The 21,191-nt window shown below is 35.6% G+C and overlaps 2 non-coding genes across 2 annotated transcripts; both read right to left on the minus strand.

Annotated features, from left to right (window-relative positions):
- Positions 1–18,011: 18,011 nt before the first annotated feature.
- On the minus strand, positions 18,012–18,083 carry TRNAD-GUC (transfer RNA aspartic acid (anticodon GUC)). Its single transcript has one exon. It is a non-coding gene; the product is annotated as a tRNA-Asp (tRNA).
- Positions 18,084–18,312: 229 nt separating this feature from the next.
- TRNAG-GCC (transfer RNA glycine (anticodon GCC)) lies at positions 18,313–18,383 on the minus strand. The gene has a single exon. It is a non-coding gene; the product is annotated as a tRNA-Gly (tRNA).
- Between the last annotated feature and the right edge of the window lie 2,808 nt (positions 18,384–21,191).

Below are 21,191 nucleotides of genomic sequence, written 5' to 3' on the forward strand. Positions count from 1 at the left end.
GCCTTCCCTGGAGAATCTTGTTCCTCCTCTCCCCTCTGTTGTTGAGTCTTTCCTCAAATATGCTTCTTGAGAACCAGCCAATCCGCTTCTTCAGAACCGGTCAACGTCATTCAGTGAGTTCCTTTGTCCTCTTTGGCGTATCCTTCATCCTTTGTTGGCTCAAATTGTCCCCTTTTCGATGTGATGACCCTACCTCCATCAACCTTTGCTCCCCTTGGCGCACCAGTTCCATCCTCTTTGTTGGATTCGAGCTATTCTCCTTTGTCTACCTTCCCTCCTTATGTTTTTAGTAGTTTTGATAAGATTCAAATATTTGGCATAACTAAGGATAATACTTATGATAGTTTTAATAATGGTAATAACATTATAGGTAATAACATAGAGAATGGCGATTGCATTAAAAATTTGAATAATATTTATAAATGTAATAATCTTAATATCTATAACAAGAAAACATATTTTAACTTTAATAATTATAATAACAAAAATTTCTATATGAGATGATGATGATAATTCCTTTCTATTCTAAGAAGAGGGTTATTAATTTCTCTAAGTTTTCTTTTGATCTTCCAGTTTGTAGTCGTCTTGAGAAAGGGTTAAATCTTCCCCTAGCCCCAAGAAAGATCCTAGCTTAAGAGATTATATGATCCATTGAATACGAAATCAAGGAGTTGTCTGATCACATTAAGGATGTCATTAGGTAAGATTGTTCTATTATTCTTAGGAAAGCTAAGCCTCCTAAGAGAAATATTGACAAGTCAGAATTTGATGCCGTTAAAGCTTTAAACAATAACCACAACATTGTAGTCCTTAAAACTGATGAAGGAGAGGCGGTTGTGATTTTAGATAGAGAGGATTACTAGATAAAAATGTTGGATCACTTGTGCAACAGTGGGAGCTATAGAAATCTATACAAGAACCCCCTTAAGAAGGTTTCAAAAGTTGTTTCCTTGGTGATCAAATCTAATAAATATGTGAGATCCATAAGTCACAAGCTTATCGAAAGCAACTCTCTCACTCCTAGAATCTATGGGCTTCTTAAGATTCACAAGGAAGGGCCCCCCTTAGACCCATTTTCAATACCATTAGTGGTCATATGTATCTCCTTGCTAAATATTTAGCCCGGAAGCTTAAACCTTTGGTTGGTAAGTCTAGTTATTTTGTTAAGGATTCTTTCTCTTTCATGAGTGAGATAAAAGAGGTTAACTTTGAGGCTGGTGCACTACAACAAAACAAGGAATTTGCGCCAGATTTAGCACCAGATTTTAGTGCATTTTTTTCTCGATTGGGATGAGCAGCCTGGCGCTAAATCTGGCTCTATTGTACAATTTTTAAAGCATCATTTTTTGCACCAAATTTTGCATCTTTTTTACACCAAATTTTCCATCATTTTTTGAATCATATTTTGCACCAAGATTTTAATTTGGTTTTACAATAGGTTTTGCTTCTAGTTTTGTGCCATTTTTTGCATCTATTTTTGCTTCCTCTTTTGTGGCATTCTTTGCTTCTAGTTTTGTGTCATAATTTGCATCGATTTTTACACCATCTTCGGCATTTAATTTAGTGCATTTTTTTACATCTAGTTTGTGCCAATTTTTGAATCTGGTCTTATGCCATTTTTTGCTTCTAATTTTGTACTTATTTTTACATCTATTTTTGTGCCAGTTTTTCTGCCTTTTTTTACACCATTTTTTCCGTCCAATTTTGCACCATATGTTGAATCTGATTTAGTGCCAAATTTTGCATGCAATTTTGCACCATTTTTTGCATCTACTTTTGCTTTTTATTTATCTCCCTTTTTTGCATCCTCTTTTGCACCATATTTTGCATTTAATTTTGCATCATTTGTTTCATCCAATTTAGCATCATTTTTAACACCATTTCTTGCATCCAATTTTGCATCCTTTTGAGCATCTAAATTTGCATCCTATGTTGAACCATATGTTGTATCCACCTTTGCATCCTATTTTGTGTCTATAAGTAAAGAATGAATAGAAACATATGGAAGGAAGAACAACTGATCTATATGAATAAAGGAGTTGGAAGAAAGTTACAACAATCAGATGTAGTTGCAACAACACCTCCCCCAACTCATAGCTCCAAAACTCTCCCTCTCAAAATAGATCTCAGCAGCGTGACAATACAAGAATTCCCATATTTTTTCAATGGCCAAGCCTCCAATATATAGGAAAGTGAAGGCTTTGAATATTTCCCAAATTCCTCATTAGTTCAATTTGGGAAAAATATTTTGGGTGAATAATGTTTCCTCATATAAAAATGGCCTTTTCCACTTTTTAGATGCTTTTGTGCTTAGGAAAAAGCTTCTCGATGCTTTATGGCTATTTCCCGTTTTTGTATGCTTTTATTTTTTAGGAAAAAGCTAAAGATGAGGATAAAGAGATCACATTCCACCATATGAGTTTCCAAAAGTGAACAAGAGTGTCAAATTCAAATTCTAGTTTGCTTATGTTTTAGTTTTTTTTTTTAATATATATTTAGTTTTAGTATTTTTTTATTTTCTAAAAAAATATATTTAGTTTTTGGTATTTTTTTTCTATAAGAAAAATTATATTTTGTTTTTATAAAAATGGATTTTAAACATTCCATTCATGCTAAATTTGTGATTTTATGATAGGAGTTTAAATTATATATAAAAAAGTAACTCAATGCCATGTGTTGTGTCACTGAGATGGGTGTTATACATCTCTTCCTTGCTAAGTTATAGAATGTGCTTGGGTTTTCTTAATGCAATAAAACTAATTATGTTCTTCATGATATCTTGAAATGTTCATCTTGAACCAGGCTAATAAAACAATAAAGTTAAAATAGGTTTGCCTTTGTCCTTTGTAGATCTTTGTCCCCATTAATCTTGATCTTAATAGATTAATTGTCTTATGGTGGCCTTGAGTGGTCACTTCCATTAGTTGCATGCTTTATAGTTTTCTATTAGTGACATTTTTTAGGCTTGATAATATGTTATTTAATTTATCAAAATGTGTTATTGTCCATATTATTGTTAAATATGTTGGTTTTTGAGCATGTTTTAGCAAAACGTTCCCAAAATGTTTATAGATTGTATTTTATAATGCAATGATTCATTGCTTGATGAAATTGTTTTGGATATTTTTTTTAATGATTCATTGATTGATGAAATTGTTATGGATATTTTTTTTAGTATATTAAATTGTATGTGATAAAGTCAAAATTCACCTCTTTTTTAGATTTTCATTGGTCAATTTCCCTTAAGGCCATCAAGTTCACCATTTGGTCCCAGGTTAAGGAAATATAGGAGTCATGAAGTGGAATTGTCCAAGCACTTAAATCTTGAGACATGTTTATTTTTAGTCACATTATACTTCCTTTCTATGTAAATTCTCGATGAAAATAGTCTCATGAAACATGAGGCGCCTTAATAGTAAAGGAAAACAAAGACTCCTAAAAGAAAAATGGTACGCAAAGCAGCCATCAATAATGTTGATATAAGAAGCAAAAATATTAAGTGAGGTTCTACCTCATATATTTAGAAAATGGGGGAGGAATTTCCAAGTAGTAGTGATTGATGCTTAGAGATACTTGGGTGGAATGGTTATTATTTGAAATGATCAAGACATCAAGGTTACCAATATGTTTACCTCTTTTCGCATTATGACAATACAATTTTAGTTAATTGACATCGAGGACTACTACCATGTATCCAATGTCTATGACTCCAATATCGCAAATGGAAAACCTCTATTTCTCAATTCTATTTCTAGCATAAGTAATTTATACTCCCCATCTCCATGGATTATTGGGAGTGACTTCAATATTATCAAGTGTCTCGAGGAAAAGAAAGGATGAATCACAATGTTTAACAAGATATTTTGTAAGCTATACCATTAAAGCCATAAAGTAGTCTCCATTAAAGTTTTCAAGCAATGAGTCTCCAACCCACACATGTGGATCAATGAGACGTAATACATGTGTGTATAGTGACTAACTTAATACACCGCTCTAATAACTCCACAAACTTATGTATTTCACTCCATCACATAAATTGACAGTAGTGTGACATAAGTAAACCAAGAGTAGACATGAAAGCCTTAGGCAACAAACATTCCCTAGATCCTCAATTAGGTTCTTAAATGATGAAATGAAAATGCAAGGAGAAAAGAGGAATTCATGATTTAACCATCACAAACATGTGATCAAGTGTGACTAGGAGTGTATATATTCATATATTTTCCAAAGAGGGAGTGAATACATGAGTTACCATTCATTGGCCCTTATTTTTCTTTCTTTTTCATTTTCTTAAATATAGGACTTAGGGAATAAGGTTTTCATAAGTTTGGCACAACTCATAGATATAAGATTTACATGAATTTTCACTTCAACCTTAGAGTTTAGACTTAGATAAATCAATATCGTGTATCTTTAATGATTTTAGCTTTCATTTTTTGATTTTATTTCATCACAAATGACAAAAGGGGAAATATTTTGCCACAAATATATGAATGCTTAATCATAAAGGCATCATGTGATGAAAACAAATTAATGATGTTATTCTCTATGAAAATGATGGGTATTCTTGAGAAAATCTTATGCTTGTGGATGTCTCCTCTCTGGTTGAGAGGGAGTGAGGGTAGACACCATATTATCCATGTGTCATGTACTATGGCCAGGACTAACAATTGTAAGCCTAGTAAAGACACTAGTAGGGAGAATGGTGAATTGGATAAACCTCTGGGACCAATATTTTTCAGGCCAGGCAATAACTCCTCAAAGCAAAATTGATTTGTATGTATTATTCCTTCAGGTTGGTCTTTATTATATACATGAGGTAGACTATTCACTTCATCTCCCAATGATTGTTCATGTCTCTTATTATTTATTTACATTGATTTTATTTATTCACCCAATCCTGATGATTAGGTGTCAACATTCCCCCCCTTAATCTGAAGGGATGTTGGTGAGTCCAAGCATCATTCTGAATCATTCAAGCTTTTCTCTTCCAAGTGCTTTGGTGAAGATGTCGACAATTTGCTCATTGGTGGAACAACGATGGAGATGGATTGTTTTGGCCTCAACATGATGTCGAATTAGATGATATTTGGTATTGATGTGCTTCGTTCGATCATGGAACTTTGGATTCTTAGCCAACTTTATTGCAGAGGTATTGTTAATCATGAGTGGAGTTGATTGTACTTGTTTTACCTGCAAATCTTCAAGAATTTTCCTGAGCCATACAATTTCTTTTGTTGCTTCAGCTGCTGCCACGTATTCTGCTTCTGTTGTGGAATTTGTTGGAACTGATTGTTTGTGTGATCTCCAAGAGACAGCTCCTGATCCAAGACCCATAGCATATCTTGAAGTAGATACCCTAGTTTCTTTGTCTCCATCGAAGTCTGAATCAAAGTATCCAATCAAGCTGAAGTCGTCCACCTGTGTATACTTGATTCCAAAGTCTTGAGTTCCCTTCAAGTACCTTAGAACTCTTTTTGCAGTAGACCAGTGTCCCTCACAAGGCTTTTGCATAAACCTAGAGAGGATTCCAACAAGAAACTAAATGTCTGGTCTGGTAGTAGTTAGGTAGTTGAGACTTCCTACAAGCTATCTATACTTTGTTGCATCCTCAAATTCTTTTCCTTGAATAGATGTGAGCTTTAAGTTTTGTTCCATTGGAGTAGTAAGAGGATTGCATTCTGTCATGCCAAACCTATTCAACAGATCTCCAATGTATTTCTTTTGAGAAATAAATATGGACTTCGGATGTTGGGTTACTTCAATACCAAGATAGTAATGAACATAGCCCAAATCAGTCATTTCAAAACTTTTCCCCAATTCCTTTTTTATGGATGCAATGTAGCTTTCATTGTTCCCTGTCATCAAAAGATCATCTACATATACCACAAGATATAAAACTGTTTTTCCAACTTTCTTGACAAATAAAGTTGCATCATCAAGATCATAATGTTTGAAATTGAGTTTCAGAAGATGCTCAGTTAGTTTTTCATACCAGGCTCACGGTGCTTGTTTGAGGCCATACAAGGACTTCACAAGTTTTCATATTTTATGTTCATGTCTTTTCACAGCAAATCCTTCAGGCTGGGACATAAAAACATTCTCTTTTAGATATCCATTCAAGAAAGTAGTTTTTACATCTATTTGATGGATTTTCCAACCTTTTTGAGCTGCTAGGGCAAAGAGTGTCGGGATGGTAGCCCATTTTGCTGTGGGGTAAAAATTATCCCCATAATCGACCCCTTCCTTCTGTGCAAAACCTTTTGCCACAAACCTAGCTTTGTGCTTGTCAAGCGATCCATCAGCTTTATACTTGTTCTTGTAGACCCACTTGCAGCCAATTGGTTTGGTTCCTAATGGAGGATCAACCAGCTTCCAAGTGCCATTCTTTATGAGGGCATCATACTCCTTTTGCATCGCTTCTTTCCATTCATAATGAGAAGTAGCTTCTTTGAAGGAAGTTGGTTCAAAATCTGTAGAAAAGTTCAATTCACAATCATAAGAAACATCCATATCAATAGGTGAATTAGAGTCATCTACATCACCTCCATTTTGTTGGTTTGAATTTCTAGTTCCTGCCTTTCCAACTTGATCAGGATGAACACTTTCAAGTGTCTTTGTTAGCCACTTTGGGGGACCTTTCTCAGATGGTCCAGGCTGTTCCATTGATTGAGTTGGGACTGAATCAAGATTGAGTCTCCCAATTCTATCAATCACATCACTTAAAGCATCATCCGTTGTTGGAGTTTCATGCGGGGGAGAGTGTTCTTCAGAAGAAGATTCCACATGTTGATCTAGTATATGAATCCCCCCTTCAAGACGTGGAATCTGATTATCAAATTCTTGAAGTGATTTTGCTTTTGCGAATCTATCCAAGCGATCAAGTTGCCACTCAAAAACATTGTTAGTTTTGGATGATTCAAGAAAAATTACATCTCTAGATACAAAAAACTTTTTATTTACTTCATCATATAGACGGTATGCTTTGGAGGTGTTTGAATACCCCAGGAAGATACACTTACGACTTCTTGCACCAAGTTTGTTTCTATGTACCTTTGGTATCAAGGCATAACAGGTGGAACCAAAGACCCTTAGATGCTTTATCGAAGGAACATGTCCATACCACATTTCATAAGGAGTCTTGTTTCTGATAGCATTAGATGGACATCTATTCTTTATATATGCAGCACATAGAACATCATCAGCCCCAAAAATTATCTTTACATTTTTGAAGAGGAGCATGGATTGTACCATATTTAATATTGTCCTATTCATTCTTTCAGCTACACCATTATGTTGGGGATTATAAGGCACGGTTGTTTGATGTTTGATCCCATGTTGGCGAAGATAGTTTTCAAATTCATTTGATGTGTATTCTTTTCCATTATCAGTTTGAATAGACCCAATATGAGATTGTGCATCATTTTCAATCCATTTATGAAAGTTCTTGAATGTTTGAAAAGCATCAAATTTGTTCTTCAATAAATAAACCCAACACATTCTGTTGTAGTCATCAATAAATGTCATCATATATTTATTTCCATTTGCAGAAGGAACAGGCATTGGACCACATAAATTTGAATGAATGAGTTCAAGTTTTCTATGTGCTCTTGAATGTGAATCATGAAAAGACTATTTGCTATACTTTCCTAGAATGCAAGCATCACATTGCTTAAGTTTCCTAGGAATTGTAGGAAAACCAACAACACCATTTTTCTTCAACAAGCAGAGGCTGTCATAGTTCAAATGTCCAAATCTGGCATGCCATAATAAACTTGATGGAAGTGTACCTTCTTCATAATGAGAATTGTATGAGAAATGTTGTGCATGAGCAGAGGTTCCTTGGAGCTTAAGAAGTCTTTCTTCTTCTATTCCCCTCATGACAAGTGAGTGGCCAGACGTTTTTCTTACCTCAAGCTTGCCATCAAACATATGAATGGAATGACCTTGCTAGCGGATGTGGACCAAGGACAACAAGTTTCTCTTGAGCTGTGGGAGATAGAGAATATGATGCAGAAGAAAGTTTGGACAACCAGGCAATTGAAGCCTGATTGTGCCAAGCCCTGATGGCTTGATTTTTGATTGGTCTAAAAAGTATACTACTCCATCAACATTGTCAGTAAATTCTTCAAAAAAATCTTTTCTATGAGTCATGTGGCAGGTTGCTCTTGAATCAAGTAACCAATCATTTTTCCAAGAAGCAAGTGTAGCATTAAATAAATCTTCATTTACTCGAATATTACATTGTGCCACAACATAGTGAGCGATTCAGGTGCTTTACCTTTGTCTGTATCATCAGTTTTACCTTTCTGTTGGTTTCTTTGCTGCTCAATTTTGTCCCATGGTAGCTTGCATGTAGAGGCATCATGTGATCCTTTTGCAGCGTATGCAGTGCAAATCTGCCTTTTCTCCTTGAGAGTGTCTGCCCCCCCTGCCTCTGAAATATCTTCCTCTTCCTCTTCGACCACCTCTTCCTCTTGAAGAATCTTGAGCAGGATGCTTTTCTTTATGAGCAAGGCACACAACCTCTTCAGAAGATTCAGGGGCTGTCTTCTTTCCAAAATCTTTCTCTCTTTCAGCAAACTTTTTCACAAGAGAGTCAAAGGTGATATCTTTGAGATTTCCATTTGCTTGCAATGACTCAAGATAATTGGAGTAAGTAGGATAAAGTGCCTTGAGAAAAGTGATAAGAGGAATATCCAATTCAACCTTAGTGGATTTCATATCATGCATTATAGACTTTACTTCAGATGCAAGAGTAAGAGGATCATTATTTTGCAGTTCAAGAGTGAAGAGTTTAATCATGAGTTGAACAACTTCAAGTGTAGAATGTGAGTCATAGAGTTCTTTCAACTTTTGTAAGGCTTCAAAAGCAGTTGAAAATGGCGAAATATGGCGACTCACCTCTTCATTTACAGATGCTGCGATTAATGTGTAAGCTTTGTTGTTCTTGTTTTCCCAAATGATGAGCTCTTTGTCTACTGCGCAGTCTGTTCAGTCAGTTTCCTGCCTATATTCTGCCTGGTTGCCTGAAACCTGCTCCAGGCAGTGTCATATACGTTTTTGATATTGTATGCGTTTTTTTAAATTTGTTGACCCGCTGTCATATGTGTTTTTCACATCTCCGCCCTCTGTCCCTCTGTCAAGAGACATGGTCTGACTTGGTGTGAACGTTGGTGTGTGAATGTTGAATGCTGGTGCTCTTCATTTTTATTTTTTGATGTAGAAAAGCGTAACCACAACTGGCAGTCCAAGTTTATGGTGAACCGCCGAAAGTTTCTTCTCACGTCCTATAAAATCCTGCACTTTCTGGGTGTCACCTAAGTCTACCACGTCTATGGTATCACACCTTCTGGAATCACACCTTTGTAACATATTTTAAAGTACGCAGTCCACTGGGTTGTCCATACTCAAGTGTTACGGCATACCACACATCATCCAGGAAATCTGGAAACTTTCCTATGAAGAAACTGCTTACGGTATTTCACACCCTCTGCTTCTCATGCTGTATTGGAAACCTGAGCTCCTGTGCACCGAAGAAATAAGTGGTCGTGAATTGTTAACAACGTCCATCCTGGTTGATTGGCGAAAGGATCACAAATATCTGAGTTAAGTAATGATGCACAGGAGGTATCTGAATAGTAATGCGCACCTGAGTCTGCTTCCTGAATGATGCTGGTATATATGTTGAAATTTTTTGGCATACATGTTGAAGTTTTTGGCATATAACGTTGGCATATACTTTGAAGTTTTTGGTATATACGTTGAAGTCTTTTTGGCATATAAAATGTGTTAAAAGCCATGCGTTGAATGTACTATTGAACGTTGTTTAACACATGGCATTATATTGAGCCATTTTTTGGTACGCTGTACATGGTGGGCGTTGAATATTGAACTGTTTTGGTACACGACGCCACTCTGATGAAGCGTTGTCCTATAATGTATATGTGAGTTGAGCCCTGATGTTGTGCATGTTTTAAAATCGCCTTTGTGTGTTAAATTTTTTTTGAAGGGCTGCACTGGGTGATCAATGTAAAAAAAAAAAAAAGATGTCGATATATAGTTTGAATAGTGCCGATATATATGTCTTGGGTATTGACATTTGATGTCAGTTGAGTTTGTTGTCCAATCATATCAGAACTATTTTTTTCCCATTAAGAGTAAAAGTTTTGCAGCAGAAGTTTTTTTGTTACAGTATGCATTCAATCATATCCATCGTGGGAATAGTTCTCACTGGAAAGGAGAACTATCCTGAGTGATCCCGGATGATAAAATACACTCTCATGTCCAATGAGTTATGGAAAGGAGTGTGTGTTGGAGATGGAGACAAAAAGCCAGAACAGCCTACCTCAGACAAAGAGCTCGTCATTTGGGAAAACAAGAACAACAAAGCTTACACATTAATCGCAACATCTGTAAATGAAGAGGTGAGTTGCCATATTTTGCCATTTTCAACTGCTTTTGAAGCCTTACAAAAGCTAAAAGAACTCTATGACTCACATTCTACACTTGAAGTCGTTCAACTCATGATTAGGTGTCAACAATATTCTTTGAGAATTTGGAATATTGTTGACACCCAATCTTGATGATTAGGTGTCAACAATATTCTTTGAGAATTTGGACTTTGACTAGGACTAATCGCCATAAGTCAAGTACATTAATCCAAGATAAGAATAGTCATGAGGATTGACATTTCCTGGTGTCAAATATTATGATATTGGATTAGGAAATGATCATGTGAGGACATACCTGGTGAACATCCTGGTGGGGTAAGTGCCTAGAGAGGCAGTGGTGTCCAAATTTATGCCTCCCAACATTGTGCTCTAATCTAATGGAGAGATAAAATTGTTAGTCAAGGCCTTACTATTTTGACAATGTTGGCTATGATGATGTAAATCATCATTGATGCTTATCAATCCAAATCCATTCTTATATGAATATTTCAACTTGAGAGTACTTTTTTGTCTCATTGTGAGTACCTCACTAGTTTAGAGGGAGGGTCATCATCTTCGTTATCGCCATCATCACCACCATCAATGTCATCATTTCATTATTGTCATAATCATCATTCATGTCTTCATCATCATCATCATCATGACTATGGATATTGTCATCAATTGTTCATAATTATAGGCATCATAAGAAATATCATCAACCTAAAAAATGTTACGAGTGCTCGAAAAGGGTTCTTAGGACACATGATATATGCAAGAAAAATAACAACTTTATTTTTTAGAGATGATCGATGATCATCATCATTACTACCATTATCATCGTCATTATAATTGTTGTCATCCCCATCATCATAACTAATATAATTTTTATCATAAGTATTTTCATCTTCATCATGAACATCATAATCATCATTCATGCCATTATTGTTCTTGATGATGACCAAGATGAAAATAATGATAATGATGATCAGATGATGATGACTTGGAAGATGATGCCAAAGATAATTATTATGATTTTGACCATGACAACATTTAAAAATTGGGAAGAATGGCGAAGGTCATTAGCATCATCATCATCATTGTCATTGTAACTCCCATCGTCTTTGTCATCATTGTCATTATCATAACAATCACAATTCATGTCATCGTCATTATCTTCATTATCATCATCGTTATAATTATTGACATTGTCATTAGTTGCTCATAATTTTCAATGTCATAAGAAATATCATCAATGCAAAAAATATGATGTGTGTTGGAAAAGGGATGCAAAAGTGAACAAAAAAAATGGGGGTAAAAATAGACGTAAATTTGGATGAAGAGTGGACACAACATAAGTAGATGCAGAACAAGACAGAAAAATTGACACAAAAGTGGATGAAAAATTATATGCAATAGTTGATGCAAACTTGAACACAAAATAGGATTCAAACATGGATGAAAAAGTGGAAGAAAACATGGGCACAATAGTAGGCATAAAACTTAGCATGAATTGTGGTGAAACAAATGTGGATACTACAATGAATGTAAAAAAAAAAAGACACAAACTTGAATGCAAAAAGGAGGAAAAATTGGATGAAAAAAGGGATGTAAACATGGGCCAAACATGGGTGCAATAGTGAACACAAAATTAGTTGCAAAATTGGACGAATCAAAAGTGGATGTAAAAGTAGATTCGAAATGGGATGCAAAAAACATAAACAATATTTGATGCAAACTTGGACACAAAAGAGGATGCAAATGTGGATGCAATAGTGGAAGAAAATGTGGGTTGCAATGATAGGCATAAGATATGGCACAAATCATAGCACAAAAAAAGTGGATGTAATAATAGACAACAAAAAAAAGATGCAAGCTTAGATGTAAGACAATATGCTATAAGGGATGTAAAAGTGGATGCAAACACGGGTGCAACATGAGAAACAAAATTGGATGCAATGGAAGTACATGCAAAAGAAGATACAAAATGAGATGCAAAACCCAACACAAAAGTGGATGAAAAAATAGATGCAATGTTTTATGCAAAAGAGGATGCGAAGATGGATGCAAAATTGGAAGAAAACGTGGGTACAACAGTAAGTACAAAACATGGCACAAATTGTGTCACAACAAAAGTGGATGTAATGATAGATGCTAAAAAACAAGCAAATGAAGATGAAAAATAGGATGCAAGAAGGGATGTAAAAGTGGGCGTAAACATGGGTGCAACAATGGATATAAAATATGATGGAAAAGTTAATGCAACAAAATTCTATGAAAAAGTAGATGCAATACGAGACACAAAACCTGATGCAAATCTTGACACAAAAGTGGATATAAAAAGGGATTAAAAATAGATGTAAAAGTCGATGAAAACCTAGATGTATATGAGGATGCAATCGTGGATGCAAATTTAGAAACAAAAGAGGGTGCAAAGGGAGGTGTCAAACTAGGTGCAAATTATGGCACAAGAAAAATGGATGCAATAGTGGACACAATAACAGATGAAAAAGAGGATGTAAATATGGATTCAAAACAAGATGTAAAAGTCAATGCAACAAAAGTAGATGCAAAAACTAGACACAAACCTTGATGCAAAACTTGGCACAAAGGGGATGCAAAAAATATGCAAAAATGGATGCAAAAAATGATTTAAAAAATAAAGCAAAAGAGGATGCAAAAGTTGATGCAAGTTTAGGCGCAAAAAGTGGATGCAATAGAGGATGCAAAAGATGGTGAAACAAAATTAGGTGCCAAACTTGATGCAAAACATGGTGCAAAGGATGGCACAAAACTTGGCATAAAACGTGGCGTAAAACTTGGTGTAAAATTTGGTGCAAAACCTATTACAATACCTGGTGCTAAACTTGATGTAAGACTTGGTGCAAAACTCGGTGAAAACTTTGCATCAAGTTTTGCACCATATTTGATAAATGGACACAAATAGCACCAAAAATGGTCTGTAGACGCAAAAAAGGAAGCAAAAAGGGATGCTAATCACAGGGTTTTGTTGTAGTGGTGATTTTATGGTTAGTTTTGATATTGTTTCTCTTTACACCAACATCCCTATTAACTAGGAGGTTGTTGAACTAGTCAATCACATAACTGGCCCTGATACAACCAGGCTTATGGAAATTTGCCTTACCTCGACCTTCTTTAGCTTTGAAGGTGGATTCTATGAGAAAACTTGCAGGGTAGAAATGGGTTCTCCCCTCTCTCCTGTTGTTGTGAACCTATTTATGGAGGATTTTGAATCGAAAGCTTTAGATTCTCCTCAATTTAAATCGAAAGTATGGAAAATATTTGTTGATGATACTTTCATCCTATGGCCCCATTGTTGGGAGAAATTAGACTTGTTTTTTCAGCATCTGAACAATAAATCCAGTTCCATCAAATTTACCATGGAATCTGAAGTTGATGGAAGCTTACCCTTCCTTGATGTGCTTATCTAGAAAAAATATGATGGTTTTTTCTCTCACTAGGTATTTCGTAATAAAACCCACACTGAACAATATTTACATGCCAAATCCCATCACTATCCAACCCAAAATCTAGTTGTTCTCAACACACTAACAACTCGGGCTTTAAGGGTTTTTGATGAAGACCATCTTATGGATGAGAAAACCCATCTCCTTAGTATTTTTAAGAAGAATGGTTATAATAGGTTCCAAGGTATCACGACTTTTTTAAAAGCTAGCTAGGGTCCTCGAACTAAGAAAGAGCCAATTGAAGTGGCCTCTAGTGTCCAACTTCCCTTTATTCAAGGGACTACAAACAAGATTTCATGTATTATTAGTAGGCATAAGGTCGTTTCCACCTTTAGACCCTTAAAAACCATTTATGACGCTTTAAGATCCGTCAAAGGCCTTGTGGATCCTAAAAACATGAAGGGTGTTTATTTGATTCCATGTTCCTGTGGAATCCCCTACATTGGAGAGACTGGATGTTCCATATATCAGAGGATTCAAAAGCATGCGCTGACCTTAGACATTGTAGGACCACCAACAAGATAATTCCTTAACTTTTGGAGAGAGTACAACATGGCGAGAGCTTCCTGTTCGGTGGTTGTATAATTCTTCTCACCAGTGGAGAGTATTCTGCTAGCAAAATAGATGGGATGATCTAAGTTGCCTTCGCTTGGCTATGCTAAAATAACACCCAAAGAAATACTAGAAGCATCTATATGAACATGAAATTCTTTTTTCCAATCCGGGTAAACTAGAATTGGAGCACTTGCAAGATTTTATTTTAAGGCGTCGAATGCAACATCACATTTAGTAGTCCATATGAAATGTTCAAATTTCTTTAGCAACATCTCTAATGTCGCATTGATCAAGGCATAATTGCGGATAAACTGACAATAATAGCATGTGTGTCCCAAAGTAGACTGCAACTTATTAACACTTGTGGGTGGCAACATATTTAAAATTACTGCAACTTTGGCAGGATCAACACAAACACCATCTTTACAAACAATATGTCCAAGAAAGGTACCAAAGGGAACAACAAAAATACATTTCTTCGAATTTAAAGAAATAGTTAATTTTCGACAACGATCAAACATTACCCTAAATAAGCTAGAGTGCTTCTTTACGAGGCTATTTATTGTCCAATCATCCGTGTACACCTCAAGGAATTTATGAATATAATATCTAAAGGCAACAACAATCCTAGAGAACACAACCAAAGCATTTTTAAGGCCGAAGGGCATAACATGATAAGCGTATGAGCCCCATTTTGTGGTAAAAGTAGTCTTTATTTTATCCTCCTTTGCAATACAAACTAGATGATACTCAAAAAATCTATCAGTAAAAGAATAAGCTTCTTTTCCTGCAACATTCTCCAATACTTCATCAGGAAAGGGAGTAGCAAACAGATCATGGATGCAAGCGTTATTAAGACTTCTATAGTTTACACAAACTTTGATATCACCTGAATCCTTTTTATCTTGAATGACAATAGGGTTGATCCATTTTGATTCATCAATTGGGAAAATAAGACCCGCAACTAGCATCTTGTCCATTTATTTCTTCACTTTCTCTTTAACTCATGAATTCAAGCGGTATGGGTGTTGTTTGATTGGCCTTGCATCAACCTTCAAAACAATTTTCATTTCTCATAGATCTCCTTTGCTCCCCCTTAGCTTTGAAACAGATGCCAGAAACAAGTCTTCATATTCTTTTAACAGATCAAATATCTCCTTTGTAGTTTGCTCATCCCAATGGTCAACAATAGAATCTAGCTTAGGTTTCTCTTTGATTCGAATATTGTGCTTTTGCAACTTCAGAGGCTTCAGATGCGGGGCATCTTTTACATGATCATCCTTTATATTCCGTTCTCCACCATATTCCTTAAAGGAAAAATGCCTTAGTCCCTCCAGATCATCATCTTTTAGTTCCTTATTGATCTTGCCGCAAGCAACAACTTCATGAAATCCAAATTCATACAAATGTTCATAATCTCCAAAACTGCTACAATCAGCAATAGGTTTCCTAGTAGGAAACAACACTCTTTTAATGGCTTTCAACACCTCTACTATCCTTTTGTCTTCATCTGAAAATGAGAAGTCACTACAAAATTGAACTATCAAGCTCTCCCAGTTGGTTTTTTTCCTCTTCATTTCTTTCTTCAAGTATCAAGCTTGCAAAAATGTCCCCATTGTGTACCCAAATTTCGGTAGGTAACCCAAATTTTGTCCAAATAGCACTACAGGTCTGAATATGATTCTGTGGACTGGTATAACCTTCATATATAGGAATTATATCTAAAGGCTTCTCTGGAATAGGAAATCGACATAACATAACAAACTTAATTGATTCCCAGTCTTGAAATTGATTGCGATGAGTTCCCCACCATCTTGCAGGGGTTGCTTGTAGAGGAACATCTAACAAAGGGATCTTTTGCGCTTCCTCAATATACAAATGAATTTCCTTGAAAAAAAAAACAATAGATCCTATACCATTGAAAGTAGGAAAATCATGTACCTTAGTACCAATCCAACAGGCATAATGAACAGTTGCACAATGTCTAGAGTGCAGCTCATGATCTCCTTGTTGCCAATTATCCAACGCAACACCTAAACCAACTTATGGGCTTTGAACTTGTTTGTCATGTAGATTTAGACATCTTGTTACCTCAAATGCCTAATATCTAAGAAGATAGAGGCACAATGTGGCATAAACTATTGGTGGGTTACGGTTTTGGCGTATAACACCACTTGGGCAGATAAAATGTAGTGCAAGTGGCGAGGCATCGTTCTTTTGGTGGCATGAACACATTTGGTAGTTGTAGGTTATGGATCATGATTGTAGACCTTGGTAAGAGGCATGTACACGTTTGATGGATGTGACAGAGTTATATGCTAGACTGAAATTGCAGAAGTTTTTGGTTTTCTATATAGAGCCAACTTGATGAAGCAATTGTATGTTGCCCATAAATAGTTTTGTATACAGGTGTTGCCCAAGCATGGATGAAGCTTAGAGTTGGCACGATGAGTGACTTGGATGTGGTCCCAAAGATGACTTAGATCCACATGACTAATTGATGGAAATTCGGAAAGGTACTTGGGTGTTGTACATTGAGCAATATCCTAGGCACCTAAAGACGCGTGCCCACACTTTAAGGTGAGTCATGCACAATGAATGTGTTGGACCTGGTTGAGTTGATGTAGCATTATTCTTTTGGTGGCATGAACACATTTGGTGGTTGTAGTTTATGGAGCATGATGCTACACCTTAACAAGAGGCATGTACAAATTTGATGGAGGTGATAGTGCTATATGGGAGATCGAAGTCACAAAAGATTTGGGGTTTCTATAAAGAACCAAGTTGACGAAGTGGTTATATGTTGCCCACCCATAAATAGTTATGTATATAGGCATTGCCCAAGCATCAATGAAACTTAGAGTTGGCATGATGAGTGACTTGGTTGTGGTTGCAGAGATGACTCAGGTCCACATGACTAATTGATGGAAAGTCGGCAAGGCACTTGAGTGTTACATAATGAACAATATCCTATGCACTTAGAGATGTGTGTGCACACCTTAAGGTGAACCATGCACAATGAATGTGTTGGACATGGTTGAGTTGATGTTTCAATGGAATGAGGCATCTTAGGTGTTTAAGTGGTGAGTGCCTTGGTTTTGGGAACTTGACTTGCAACACATTATTTTGCAAGTAGTTGGAATGCGTTAACAACTTTCTAGGAATGATTAAAACTAAGTAATAACAAGTAGGTAGCAAAAAGACCACAGATCCAGTATACGTAAGAGATGATGGGGAAATAGTGGCATACTATGTTGGTTTAAAGTGGAATCCATGAGGCACTTAGTTGGTGGACTTGTGTGAGATTTTTTTAAAGAACGCCAAGCACATAATTCGAAATCTAGGGTTTATTAAGGTTAGGTGTACAACTTGAGTCTTGTGTGCTCATAGTTTAGGGAAATCTTTGAAGAGGCTGAAAAGGCTAATCCAAGTACAATTGATTAAGCACGTGCAACCGAAGTGAGACAATGTGCTAGACACGGAATAATTATTTTGAAATTGAATGCCTGCCGCCGGCAAATTGAAAAATAAAACTCGCCGTTGCCGGGGATCGAACCCGGGTCACCCGCGTGACAGGCGGGAATACTCACCACTATACTACAACGACAATATATGTACGGTTAGTTAAAATATTTAATAATTAAACCATAAAATAATTTGAAAGGGATTGCTCACAGGCCGTCTTTTTTTGTCTGTTCACAGTTGATCTTTAATTTAGTGCTCCTTCAAAACCGAATGGATTGCTTACAGGCCGTTTTTTTTGTCTGTTCACATTTGATCTTTAATTTAGTGCTCCTTCAAAACCGAATATCAAACAAAAAAAATAAAAGCACCATTGCACCAGCCGGGAATCGAACCCGGGTCTGTACCGTGGCAGGGTACTATTCTACCACTAGACCACTGGTGCAGACATGAAAAGATAAATTTCTGTCAATTTCAGGAGTGTGATTGCTGTATCTACGTTTTCCCAACTCCGTGGCCGCTTCCATTCAATTGTATTTGTATTATAAGTTTATATACATCACCGTATGTATAAAGGTAAAAGCATGTGACATAATGAAGTAATAACAAATAAACAATCACAATGCCTATGCGCTTCTATTACATTACATGTTTCGCTCATAATGACGATTATTAAATTGAAAACACGTGACTTCCATGTTTTGCAAGTAAGATTTCCTTATGGCAACAAATAAATTTTATGCTATCGAGTTGTATTGAGTGGCGGTTGTATATGTTCACTGTTTGATTTTGCTGTTGCTCAATTAAAGTCCGATAGCATAGGATTTATTTGTGGTCTTTCCTTGCAGCGTTTTCTCTCTCTATTTTATAATTCTTGCACTGACATGACCCTTACGCAAAACAAGACCTTACACCTTTTAATCAATGCAACCTTTGAAATCTAGCATTCCATCCATCCTCATTTCTCCCTTGAATGATAATGATGATGACAAACGTTAAAAAATGTATCACAAAACAAGGAGGGAAAATAATGATTATGATAAATGTTATATATTGCAACCAGAGCTCCCATGGCCACATGATGTATGACTTTCTGTTACACCGGAACCGCTTTCGAGAGGTGGGAAGCCTGTTCCAATGGTTCTCGTGCTCCTGGGAGCTTTGAAATTATATGGGAACATTACCTTTTCAGCGGGAGCTGTAATTGGAGCTGGGGACAGTTCCAGGAGTTTTGAAGATTGTTTTTTTGGAGTTTCAACGTTCCCTGGGGTTGGGGAATACAAACCCTGTAGAAAAAATGTGTTGAATTGCCCACAAAACATGAGCCTATGTTGAAACCTTCGCGGGAAGAAAGGCCAAAGACATCCTTAACCCCAATATCCTTAATTGAGAAACTAGAGCGATTTCTTGATGGGTTAAGGAAGCGTGTGGCACCTAGACATAAGGGTGATATATACGATGTCTTGCTGGTGAGTATTTCCTTTGTTGTTTATGTGTATATATCATAGAAGATTGTGTGTGCATATTGTATGTGGTAATCAATGATTAAACATTAGAGTTGTTTTTTCTCTTAAGAATAATTAGAGAAACATATGTAAAATTGTTTCCTTGTATTTTTAAGCCAGAGTGTTTCAAACACTGGTCATGTGTCAGAGAACTAATAATGATCTTGATATTTTATATATATAGAAGGGAGAGACTCAGAGAGAGAAACACCCATAGAATATATTTACATATCAAAGAGATTATATATTTATTATTTATATATTTAAATTGATTTTAATATTTTGATTCAATATTAATTTCGATTATTATATAAATTATATAAGTTTTTTTAATATTTTATTATTATTATTATTATATAATATTACTGCTCCCAATACTCATACCCAAGTTCCCAACGTTCCAGAAATTCGTGCAACATATATATGACCAGAGATTCAAATATAATAGAATTTAATTGCAAGAATGCAGAAATAAGTATTTATTATAACATTGTCATTATCAAAACACATAATTGCCTTCGCTCGTTTGATGGGCTTGAACCATCGACCCACTCTTATAACATAAGAAGCTAACGAATTAGGGGGTTGGGCTTTCCATAAAGCCGAGCAACGAGCACGTGGCATTTTATATTATTATATTATTGCAGATTGTATTGTATTACCTAGTTTTTGTTTTTATTTTTAAATTGCAGAATTGAGATCTCACATATTTTGATGAATATGAGCAATTTGCAATCCAGTTAAGTTTACAGTAAAATCTTCACTTGTAACATATATTGCAATGTCCAACCATACCTCCCATGCACATCAACATTAGCAATTGAGATATGTAGGCCCATAAAATATATGCACATTAACATTAGCAATTGAGATATGTAGGCCCTTAAAATATTTGCTAAACCCTGGAAGTTACCCAAAAAAAGAGAGTTAAAGATGGGTTGGAATCTTCAATCCATTATGGCAGATTAAAATGACATGTTTCTCTCACTCACTATCTAACTTAACTCAATTGTCATTTCCAAGAATATTACAAAATCATATAGTGATTTTGAGAGCCATTTTTATCTAAATTGTCTATTCCAAGTGTTAAATGCAATTATACTAATTTCGATTACAAATGCTAGAATATTTCAGAATTTAATAGACAAGAGTGAGGTCAAAAAATTGACATCATTCATGTTTCTCAAATTTTGAAATATTCCTAGAGTTAAGTTAGCCATTCTTTGCAAGTTCCAAGAATATGCAATTGAGTTAAGTTAGCCATCTTTTGTCAGATTCAAGAATATTTCAAAATATGATGGATATGAGCGAGGTCAATTTATTTTTTTGGGACAAATTTCAAGAATATTCCAAAAAAATCTCATAGATAGGAGTGAGCTAAAAATTTGACCTCACTCTTGTCCTTCATCTACAACCAAGTTGCCATGCTTCTCTAGATTGCCAATTCTAAGAATATTTTGAAATCAAACTAAGAGAAGTAATGTGAATTATTTTACTCCAAAGCCCCAAAAAAAGAACCAGAAGATAGGTTGGAATCTTCAATCCAATATGATAGATTAAAATGACATTTTCTCATTAACCTCACTTAAATCAATTGTCAATTCTTGGAATATTTAGGAATCAGATAGTGTTCCTGATAGTCATTCTCATCCAGATTGCATATTCCCAAATATTTCCATGATCCCAGTTCAATCACTCCTGTCCATCAAAATCCAAAATATTTTCAAAATAAACCACCTAAATAAGAA

This window comes from Pinus tabuliformis, chromosome 1_2 (assembly GCF_031772625.1).
Source record: "Pinus tabuliformis cultivar Carrire ecotype Pingquan chromosome 1_2, CPIR1, whole genome shotgun sequence".
NCBI classification, from domain to species: Eukaryota; Viridiplantae; Streptophyta; class Pinopsida; order Pinales; family Pinaceae; genus Pinus; species Pinus tabuliformis.